At 53.7% G+C, this 9,533-nt stretch overlaps 1 long non-coding RNA gene across 1 annotated transcript; it reads right to left on the reverse strand.

Moving 5' to 3' along the window:
* Positions 1–5,803: 5,803 nt before the first annotated feature.
* Positions 5,804–8,570, reverse strand: LOC111814180. The gene is made up of 3 exons (XR_002819228.1): positions 8,521–8,570; positions 6,396–6,500; positions 5,804–6,244 (listed from the first exon to the last, which is right to left on the reverse strand). It is a non-coding gene; the product is annotated as an uncharacterized LOC111814180 (long non-coding RNA).
* Positions 8,571–9,533: the final 963 nt, after the last annotated feature.

Consider the following 9,533-nt stretch of genomic DNA (forward strand, 5'->3'; position numbering starts at 1 on the left):
TTAGACCGCTGAGCCGTCTCTCCAGCCCCCTAAGTAGGCGCTTTAGACCGCTGAGCCGTCTCTCCAGCCCCCTAAGTAGGCGCTTTAGACCGCTGTTTGCTATTGTTACTGCTGTAATTTTCCTTCAAGCTGGGCACAGTGGTGCGCACCTGTAATCCGGGCACTCAGGAGGCTGAGGAAGGAGGATTGTGGTGAATTTGAGGCCAGTCTGGGCTACATAGTGAGTTCAAGACCAGCCTGAACTACAGAGTGAGAACTTGTCTCAAAAAAAAATCAGAAATTTTTTCTTTTTGGTTATACTTTCCTTTTGGGTGTCTAAGGCCAGGTTGAAGTAAGATCCATACCCATCAAAATTTCCCCTACGCTCTGTCATCTATCTGTCTGTCTGTCTCTGCCTCTCTGTCTAGTTAGCTACACAACTATTGAGGTCTCTTTGGCAGCTCCCATCCAGACCCCGCAAGAGTTGCTTTTGGGGTTCTATGTGGAACCACTTTAGCTTCTCTGCCAGTTACGTCACCTGCCAGGATGGGTCATGGTCTGGCTTGGCCATGTGGCTTCACTTGGGGGCAGGGGACACCTCTCTTTAATAACCTCTTGTTGGCACAGTGCACACTGGCTGACTCTTGTCCTGGTTGGCTAAGGACCTGGATAAAGCATGTCACCAACTTTAGGGGCATCTTTACTCTCATCCTACCAACCAGTTTGAGCCAGCCCACTTTAAATCATGTGAATAAAGAGCATTTGGGTGTTCTCGTTCCTCCAAACCCTCCCTGGTGCCTGCGCTGTGCCAGTGTGCGTGGAGTTCCGTGGCTGCCTTTGGTCTTTTCACATACAGCATCTGCATTTTCAGTCAGTGCCTTGAGGTACTGAACTATCATGTCATCAGTCGTCACGATTTTCTTCAGAAACTCTGGCACAACTCCATCATGAGATATGACGTGCTGAGGTTCAGGGTCACCAGGGGCTAGTTCTCAGGCCCCAGGAAATGGGGAGACACTGCCAATGTGCACCGAAGGAGACCTGGCCATTGAGGAGAGGCCACATGGCTCCCTGAGTGGCACCCCTGCCTTCTGCATGTACTCTGTCAGATCTGTGGCTCCCCTGTCAGGGGCCAGGCATTCTTGAACACTCGATCCAATTTTAATCCACACTGTGCTCAGACATGCAGATTCCCTGCATTTGCAGAAAGCAGTGGAGAGCTCTACCGCTGAGGCCCCAGAGCCAAGCAGGAGCCTGGGAGTCGAGCCTGAGAGAAGATGCCTGCACCTCGTCAGAGTTGCTAACTCCAGGACCAATCGTAGTCAAAGGAGACACTTGCTTTGCACTCATTAATGAGAATAATATTTGGGATTTTAAAGCACACCTGGAATAGCTAATTATAGCCTATTAAAACTGTGAATGTCTGTAGTAATCCTGCATGTAAAGGTGAATGAACTCTTTAACAAGAAATTACGTTCCTGGCCAAAACATGCTATTATTGCACATGGAAACCCCTCAACGCAGTTCCGCTGCGAAGAACAGATCAGTCACTTTAGTTTCATTGAGAACAGATATTTTCCTAAGTGAAAATAATTTCTTAAGATTGGAAATAGATTGGGCTATGAAATTCACATTTCTGGTGATAAGACTTTATCTGCTCGCTTCATGCATGTGTGGTTGCCGAAGCCTCGGGGTCGGGGATGTGTCTGGTGTCATGCTTGCTGAACGGCCATTGCTGAGGGAGCTATGCCGCCGGGCTTCCCGAGCCCCTGGGACCTCGGCGAGCCTCCCAGAGGAGCAGGTGTGCGCTTGGACCGGAGCTCCCTGGCGGAGACTTGTTCCACACTCGGGGAGTCGGCGCTCCACAGCAGCAGCCTGGAGGCCACGCCCTGGGAGCAGCCTTTCACAGGTGAAGTAGTGTCCACAGGAAGGAGACAGCGTATGGTGACAAGGAGCATTTGGGCGAATGTCATGCTTCTGTACATCAGCTAAGCAGAACTTTTGAAGGATAAAATATACTTGACTCTGGATGTGCAGAAATGTGCAAATTAACCTGAATCACAAAACCCTTGTGTTATTGAAATTTAAGATTCTTATTTTCAAGTTTTACATGTCTTGGGCCTATTAGTTTTTGCCCTGTTTTAAGTGAGTTTGGTAATGTTTGAAAATCTGTGTAACTATTTTTTATGGAAGGCCCTAACAGATCCAGAAGTCTGTAAGGGCAAAAATAGAAAAACAAAATTAGTATGAGCTCAAGAAACAAACTTTGAGTGGAGCAGCTGTAGATACTTTAACTAATGGCTAAAAGCATAGATTGGCAGGCAGACCAAGCATGCATGACACAAAACTATTACTGTACGTGACATCAGAGCTCACTTCTAGATGCTAATTTATAATGATCTTTCTTTCTTTCTTTCTTTCTTTCTTTCTTTCTTTCTTTCTTTCTTTCTTTCTTTCTTTCTTTCTTTTTTGCGGAATTAGGGATTGAACTCAGGTTCTTGTGCTTGCCAGGCAAGTGCTTTTTCTACTGAGCCACCTCCCCAGTCCCAGTGATCGTTTTTTTCTCTCTTAGTTTTGCCTTTATAAATATAAACCAGCCAGGATTTTCTCTAGGGTGTGTCATTTAGCACATTTTCCTTGTACAAGTTGTACTGACATTTTCTTTCACAGGCTAAGCTGCACTGAGTGCCTTCTCCTTTTAGCCAACACTATGGACTTACAGCCAATGAGGGTCATAAGAGGAAAGAGGGAGAGCAGTAGATTATGGGATGGGATCTTGGTTCTATTTTTTTTTTTTTTCTTTCTGCACTATCAAATACTGCTGGATGCTGCCTGGCCACTTTTCCTGGCAGGTGAAGTCCCTTGCTTCCACATTGCCCTGATCTTTTCCTTAGCCCTACCTGCTGAGGTGTGCAGAGCTGGCCTCGTAGAAGCAGTGTTCCTTTAATTGGCTAAAAGAACGTGATGGAGTCCAGCCAGGGTGTTGCCACTGCCCAGGAATGGCAAGGCCGAGACCTGCAGGGGCGAACAGCCCTTCCCCCCTGATGGCTGGAATCTGGGCTTGAGCTGGAGCCTGGGAGCCTCCAGGGCTAGGACGTGAGCCAACACCTCGGCTGAGGCCGCAGGACTCAGAGAATCATACCTTCCCTGAAGCAGAGGAGCCGGCTCTGCCTGTGTCAAGCGATCCCTGTATTACTGACTGGGGCCTCTGTGCCTGGCCCAGCACCACTGTTATGGCTACAGCCGGTGCCTGCGGTTCCTCTTCCTTGGTGACTCCCACCTACCTCACTGACTGATGCCAGCACAAGCCATGAGATACTGGGCTAGTGGCCCTTGTTCCACAGAGAACACTGGGCCATCCCAGAGCCCCTAACTGCAGAGCCTCCCCTCTGCCTTTATTTTGCATCCGTGTGGCGTATTGCTGTGGGGATGGTTGGACTGACACCCTCCATGAGGGTTTCAGTAAAATACATTAGATATGGCCTCTAGGTTCTCCTGCTGGTGGCAAGAAAATGTGACCTTCCAGGGGTTTCTATCCTACTCTCCCAGGATCCAGCCCCAGCACAGGCCGTCCCCAGCCAAGAGCACTGTATGTTTTCCTGCTTTGGGCATAGGAATGGGGTTGGAGCCATTCTGGAGAAAGGGAAACTCCACGGGCCAGCGTAGTGCAGTAGAAGCAGAGCTAGGCTGTGTGTTAGGAGGCTGGAATCAGTTTCTTTCTTTTCTTTTTTTTTTTAATATTTATTTATTTATTTATTTATTTTTGTGTGTGTGGCCAGCTCAGCCCACCAGGGGGCGGGGCTGGGCTGGCATGTGGTGCTGGGGGATCGAACCGCAGTCCCTGCGCTCTGCTTAGTTTAGCTTGTTCTAAGTAGGTGCTTTAGACCACTGAGCCATCTCACCAGCCTGGAATCAGTTTCATGTGCACTGACCAGCAAGTGTGTTTCCCAGGGGCTCCCTTGGAGTCTCAGTTTCCTCATCTGTGAAATGGGCTGAGAATATCTCCATGTGGCAGTTAAGCTCCACTGTCTACCGGATTGGCTGTGGGATCCATCCTGAGGGCTTGTGGAGCAAGCTTCTGGGGTGTTGAGGTAGGCCACAGAGGTGTGGCTTGGGGACACAGCATGCTTGGTCTCTGTCACCTTCCTCTCTGGTGCCATTTCCCTACCCAAAGCCCCTTTTCTGTGGCACACTCTCCTGTCATGTCTTTACTGTGTAGCCAGCTGACTTGCACTGACTCCTCTGAGACAGTGAGCCACAGTGGACGCCCTCCTTCAATGGTGGGTGTTGGGTACCCTGCCCCAGAGATGGGCCTGCGGGCTAGTGCCGTGTGGCTGGGGTCAGCACCCACCCTCAGTGGGTTACAGGTCCAGGCAATGCTGGCTGCCCAATGCCCTTTGCCCCTAACTCCCAGCCTCAGGCTCTCTGATTAGGATGGCCATGGAAGCCATTCCGAGGTACACACCTAGAATGGCCATGAGCCCTCCGGTGATTGGTGGCACAAATGTGTCACTAGGGGTCATGGCTGCAGGGAGCTTCAGGCTGTCGAGTGCAGCCACCCTTCCCTTGCAGTGTTGCAGCCCTTCTTGGAGGTACAGAGAGATGCTTAAGCCGAGCTCCTTTCTGAAGCAAGGGTGGGGCAGCTGGCACATTCGCAGGAGGAAGCTCGCTGGTCTCCAGCCGATGCCTTAGTTGAAAAAGACCATAGGCGGCACTGCCACTGTCTTGTGTGGCCCCCGAGATATCGTGCTCATCCCCCTGAGCATGTGACCTGCTGCAGCCTACACTATGGAAGAGGACAGAGGGACAGAAGTGAGAGGGGGCCGGGAGCTGCAGGTGGGGGCCCTGTGGCTCACAGGGCAGCCGGGGGAGGCCCCTTTGGCAGGTGACAGTGTGTATCTGTGGGTGAACAGCCTGGCAGCTCCTGCTCTGGGGCGGGGCGGGCACCGCAGCTCCAGCAGTAACTTGTTGATTATATGTGACCGTGACGAAATGCACACAACCTCACGAGCCTACCGTTGGGACCGTTTTCAAGTGCTCAGTCCACCAGCTCCGATCCATGATGCTGAGGCCACCCCTGCCCATCCAGACTGAAACTCCCTCCGGTGTTCCACATGAGCTCCCCTGTGGAGAGGCTGAACCCGCCACGCTCCTTCAGTGGCTATGAAGATGCCTGGGCCGTGCCCCTCCTGGGGTGGGCGGCTGTTGCCACTGAAGTGCGCGACCACTGAACTCATCCAGTGGCGTGCAGACAGATGCCTAACGGCTGCCTGTGGGGGCTCAGGGGCACCACCGTGTAGCCCCAGTTCTGACAATGAAAACTATCACTCGCCGTTGCCCAGAGCCCCTCACCTTTATCGAGAACTACAATGCGCAGAATTCCAGTGTTAGTTTCTTTACAATACTTGCACCATGGAATCTGAAACTCTCAACAAATTAAAGTGACTAGTGTGTATTAGCTACACAGAATAACTGCTTTCATCCTTTGCATGCATCTAACGACACACTTTATTTTCACTTCCAGCCCTCCCCTGACCTCTGAAGCCACCCAAGCATTCCCTGAGCTTCATACACCGTGTGAGCCAGTGGGGAGCCATGGCTTTGACCCTCCAAAACCGTGAGCTGCATGAATCGCTCTTTTCTGCATAAGTAGCCTGATCAGGAGTGTGGTAAGAGTGGGGAAGACTCGCGATCACACACACACACACACACACACACACACACACACACAGGCTACAAGCTCCTGGGAGGCCGGAAGTCCTTGAGTTCAGGGACAAGGTCACTCATACACCGCCTGCCGTGACAGAAGACTGAACACATGGCATGAATGCTCCCTCATATTCACAGATGTATTATTTGCTAAATGAGTGACTGAAAGGCAATTAGCCATAGCCATTTGTGTCCCCAGGGATCAAGGGCAGGAAAGCAGAGGCAGCGGCGCACAAGGCAGCGGTGCACAAGGCAGCGTGTAGGAGCAGCAGCCACGCAGAGGCACAGGACTGGGGCCTCGCTGTCACGGTCTCCCCCATGTCCATCTTCTCTCCAGGAAAGGGCAGCAGGGACTGACCAGGCTGAGCACAAGCGTGCGGTCCGGGTGCAAGTGGCGTGGGCACTGTGTGCAGCCTGGATGGGGGACTCTGTTCCGCTGTAGTGAGCCACAGATGCTTGCCGGGCCCTTAGCTCTGCTTAGGCCCCTGCTGGGTCAGTTGGCATGGCTCCTGTGGCCAGGTGGCTTCTGATATGTTTCATGGTTATGTTGGAAGTCCTGGGGAAACAGCCAGATGCAGTACACCAGGTTAAAGGAGGGCTGTGGCACGGGCAGTGTAGGTCCTGAAGGTCCTCTTGCCGGTGGCCAGGTAGAGGGCGACATGAGGACGGATGGGGCTCGTCTACCCAACCAGACTGTCCATACTCACAGGGTTAGCCCTGGCTCTTGAAGCAGCGCTTGCCCCTTGCCAAACGGCAACCACAACAAAGAGCAGGCCTCCTGCCAGGATCTTGAGCAGATTCAGGGCAGCGTTCTGAAAGCAGAAGGGAGGTGCAGGACATGAGCTGTGCTCCAGAATCTAGACGCGCGGGCTCATACGCCTTCCCTGCTGGGCTCCAGCCCCTCTAGGCCTCGTGGGAAGGCCTTTCCTGGGTTGTGTGAGCTCAGAGTTGGACACCCCCCAGGGCCAGGAGAGGGGCTGTTCAGGCAAACACTTGGCAGGCGTGTGGGTAGCCAGGGGGCTGAGGCTGGGGTGTCCCAGGGAGGGAGGGGAGACTGCTCTGCGCAGGCAGGTGGGGCAGGGCATGGTGCTCCCGGCCTCTGGGCTCTGCAGTGCGCTGGCTCTGATGTCACCTCCACCCTCGCTCTGAGGCGGTGTCCACGGTTCGAGGGGAACCACTGCCCAGCAAGGCCACGGAACGGCCGCCTCGATGCGTGGGGTCCGCCGCGAGGGAGGCAGTGCACGTGACTCGGTAGGCCCACGGCGGCAGCCGGGAAATGTACCCAGGGTCGGGCAGTTTTACAAGCGGCCCCGTTCTATCTTAGAGCTGTTTTCCGCGGTTGGTGGCCGCCGCCCCCAGAGCACCCCCTTCCAAGCTCGCGGCTGCTTTTTTCTCCCCCTGCCTGGCAGCACAGGTTAGGACACCCCATGTCCTGGTGAGCGCGCACAAGCGCACACGCACCTCCCCAGAGTCAGGGGTCTGGAGGTTGCGTTTGTTTCAGCAGGAAGAGCCACAAATCCAGAGTGGCCGGGCGCAGCCCACAGCGCAGCCGGGCTGCGGAGCGGGTCTCCGACGGGAAGGGTCTCTGGGCTGTAGCTTCGCTGGAGTCCGGGGCCCACGGACCTCCGTGGTGAGGGCCAAGGTCTCAAGGTGGGGCTTGGGGACAGACACCGCAGACCCAGGCCAGGGGCCACACCACCGTCCTCTCCCCTTGTCCAGGGCCTTGCTGCTGAGCTCTGTCTCCCGGAGCCCCCCCAGATCCCGTGCAGCTCCAGCTCCTCAGGGCCTCACAGCCTGGCTCCCCACGCCCCACCCCTGCGCCCAGCAGCCGCCCTGCGGGTTCTTTACAGCCGGAAGCATGCTGGGAGGTGGAGGGTCTGCGGGTCAGGGTGCGCGGGGCATCTGAAGGGAGGTTGGTGAGATCTGGGGAGGAAAGGGGTGGAAGGAAGGAGAAAGAGGGGGAGAGACAGAGACAGACAGGGAGGGAGGGAGGGAGAGACAGAGAGGGAGGGAGAGACAGAGACAGAGACAGGGAAACAGAGAGAGGGAGACAGGGAAGGAGAGAGGGACAGAGACGAAGACAGAGAGAGACAGAGAGAGGGTGAGAGAGGACAGAGAGACAGAGACAGAGACAGAAGGAGAGAGACGGAGGGAGACAGAGAGGGAAAGAGACAGGGAGAGGGGATGAGAGACAAAGACACAGAGAATGAGAAGAGAGAGAGACGGAGAGAGACGGAGAAAGAGACAGACAGAGATACACAAAGACAGACACCAGGCAGGCGGCGTGGAAACCGAGTGACGCCTGGGACCAGGCAGGGCAGGAACACAGCCGGTGTGCCTGGCAGCGAGGCTGCAAGCGCGGTCTGCCCTGGCGCAGGGTTTGCAAGGGCCGGGGCAGCCGGTGCGTGGAGAGGCTGAGGTCCGGAATTTGGGGAAGCAGAACCTGCGGAATGGAGTGTGGCTGATGGTGCACCGAGGACCAAGGGAGGATTGGTTTGTGCGCGAGATGCTGGTGGTAAAGCTCTGCAGAAGGGGAGTGGTAGGTGCAGAGGGAGTAGAGGGAGGGCTCCGGGGCGCTGGGGGTGCCCGGCTCAGGGGCACTTTAGAGCAAGACCTACGTCCTTCCTTGCCTCCCCCCTCATCACCCAGCGCTGTGTTCTGCAATGTGCCCACCACCTCTATTAAGACTGGGTGTTGGTAGAAAAGGAGAATTTTCCAAGGATTTTTAAAGACCCAAAGAGGGTGCTTGGTCGTCCAGGGGCAGCCCAGGGATGCACCCTGCGGTGGCCTGGACCTGCTGCAGGTTTCCTGTAGGACTTGAGAGGCCCTTACCGTAAACATCCTGAAACCGCAGGTGGCAGGCGCTCACAGGTCTCCTGCCTGGCTTTGTATATTATTTATTTATTTATTTATTTATTTTTATTTTTTTAAATATTTATTTATTTTTATTTATTACATTTATTTATTGTGTGTGTGTGTGGCCAGCTCAGCCCACCAGGGGGCGGGTCTGGCTGGCATGTGGTGCTGGGGATCGAACCGCGGTCCCTCTGCTTTGCCAAGCTTGTTTCAAGTAGGTGCTTTAGACCACTGAGCCATCTCTCCAGCCCCTGTATATTATTTAAAAAGATCAGTGCGTGAGGAAGCAGAGCAGCGCAAACTGCAAAGAAAAGGAAAGCGGACTTCCTATGAGTAAGAAGGCGACTGTGAGCTCTGAAAACTAGGCCAGCAGGGTGAGCACGTGCAAGTTGTCCTTGCCAGTATTTATGAGGCAAAGGGAAAGCAGCAAAGGCACTGTGATTGGCTGAGCTCAGGAAAAAACGATCCGTGGCTGTGGCTCCAACGCCCACGGTTACCCTTTCCTCTAAACCAAGCCTTTGGAGGAAGGGACGGCCCATTTTCAGTTTCGGTGTAGGAGTCAGGGTTTGGCAGGGTTTAGGGCGCTTCCACTGATTGGTTTTGCTTAGTCAAGAATTTCTTGGGCTCAGTTTATTTTATTATTATTTTTTAATGTTTCCGGAGACAGGGTGTCTTTGTGTAGCTCAGGCTGGCCTCCAACTTGGAGCAATCCTGCCTCAGCCTCCCGAGTGCAGGAATTACAGATGTGCACTACTATGTCCTGCTCAGTTTGTTTTAATTCTGTTGTACTGATGAGATCCTTGTAGTTTCACTTTCAGCTTTATTTTGCATTGCTGGATTCTGTCATCCATTAACAGGACATAGGAAACACATACACACATAGACACACAAACACGGCCCAGGAACCAGACTGCAGCTGGTCTAACGTGCTTTAATGGGGCCAGAAAAATAATTCCCACACAGCATCCAAGAGGCGCCCCAAGCGTCCG

This window comes from Octodon degus, unplaced genomic scaffold (assembly GCF_000260255.1).
Source record: "Octodon degus isolate 3935 unplaced genomic scaffold, OctDeg1.0 scaffold00279, whole genome shotgun sequence".
NCBI lineage: Eukaryota > Metazoa > Chordata > Mammalia > Rodentia > Octodontidae > Octodon > Octodon degus.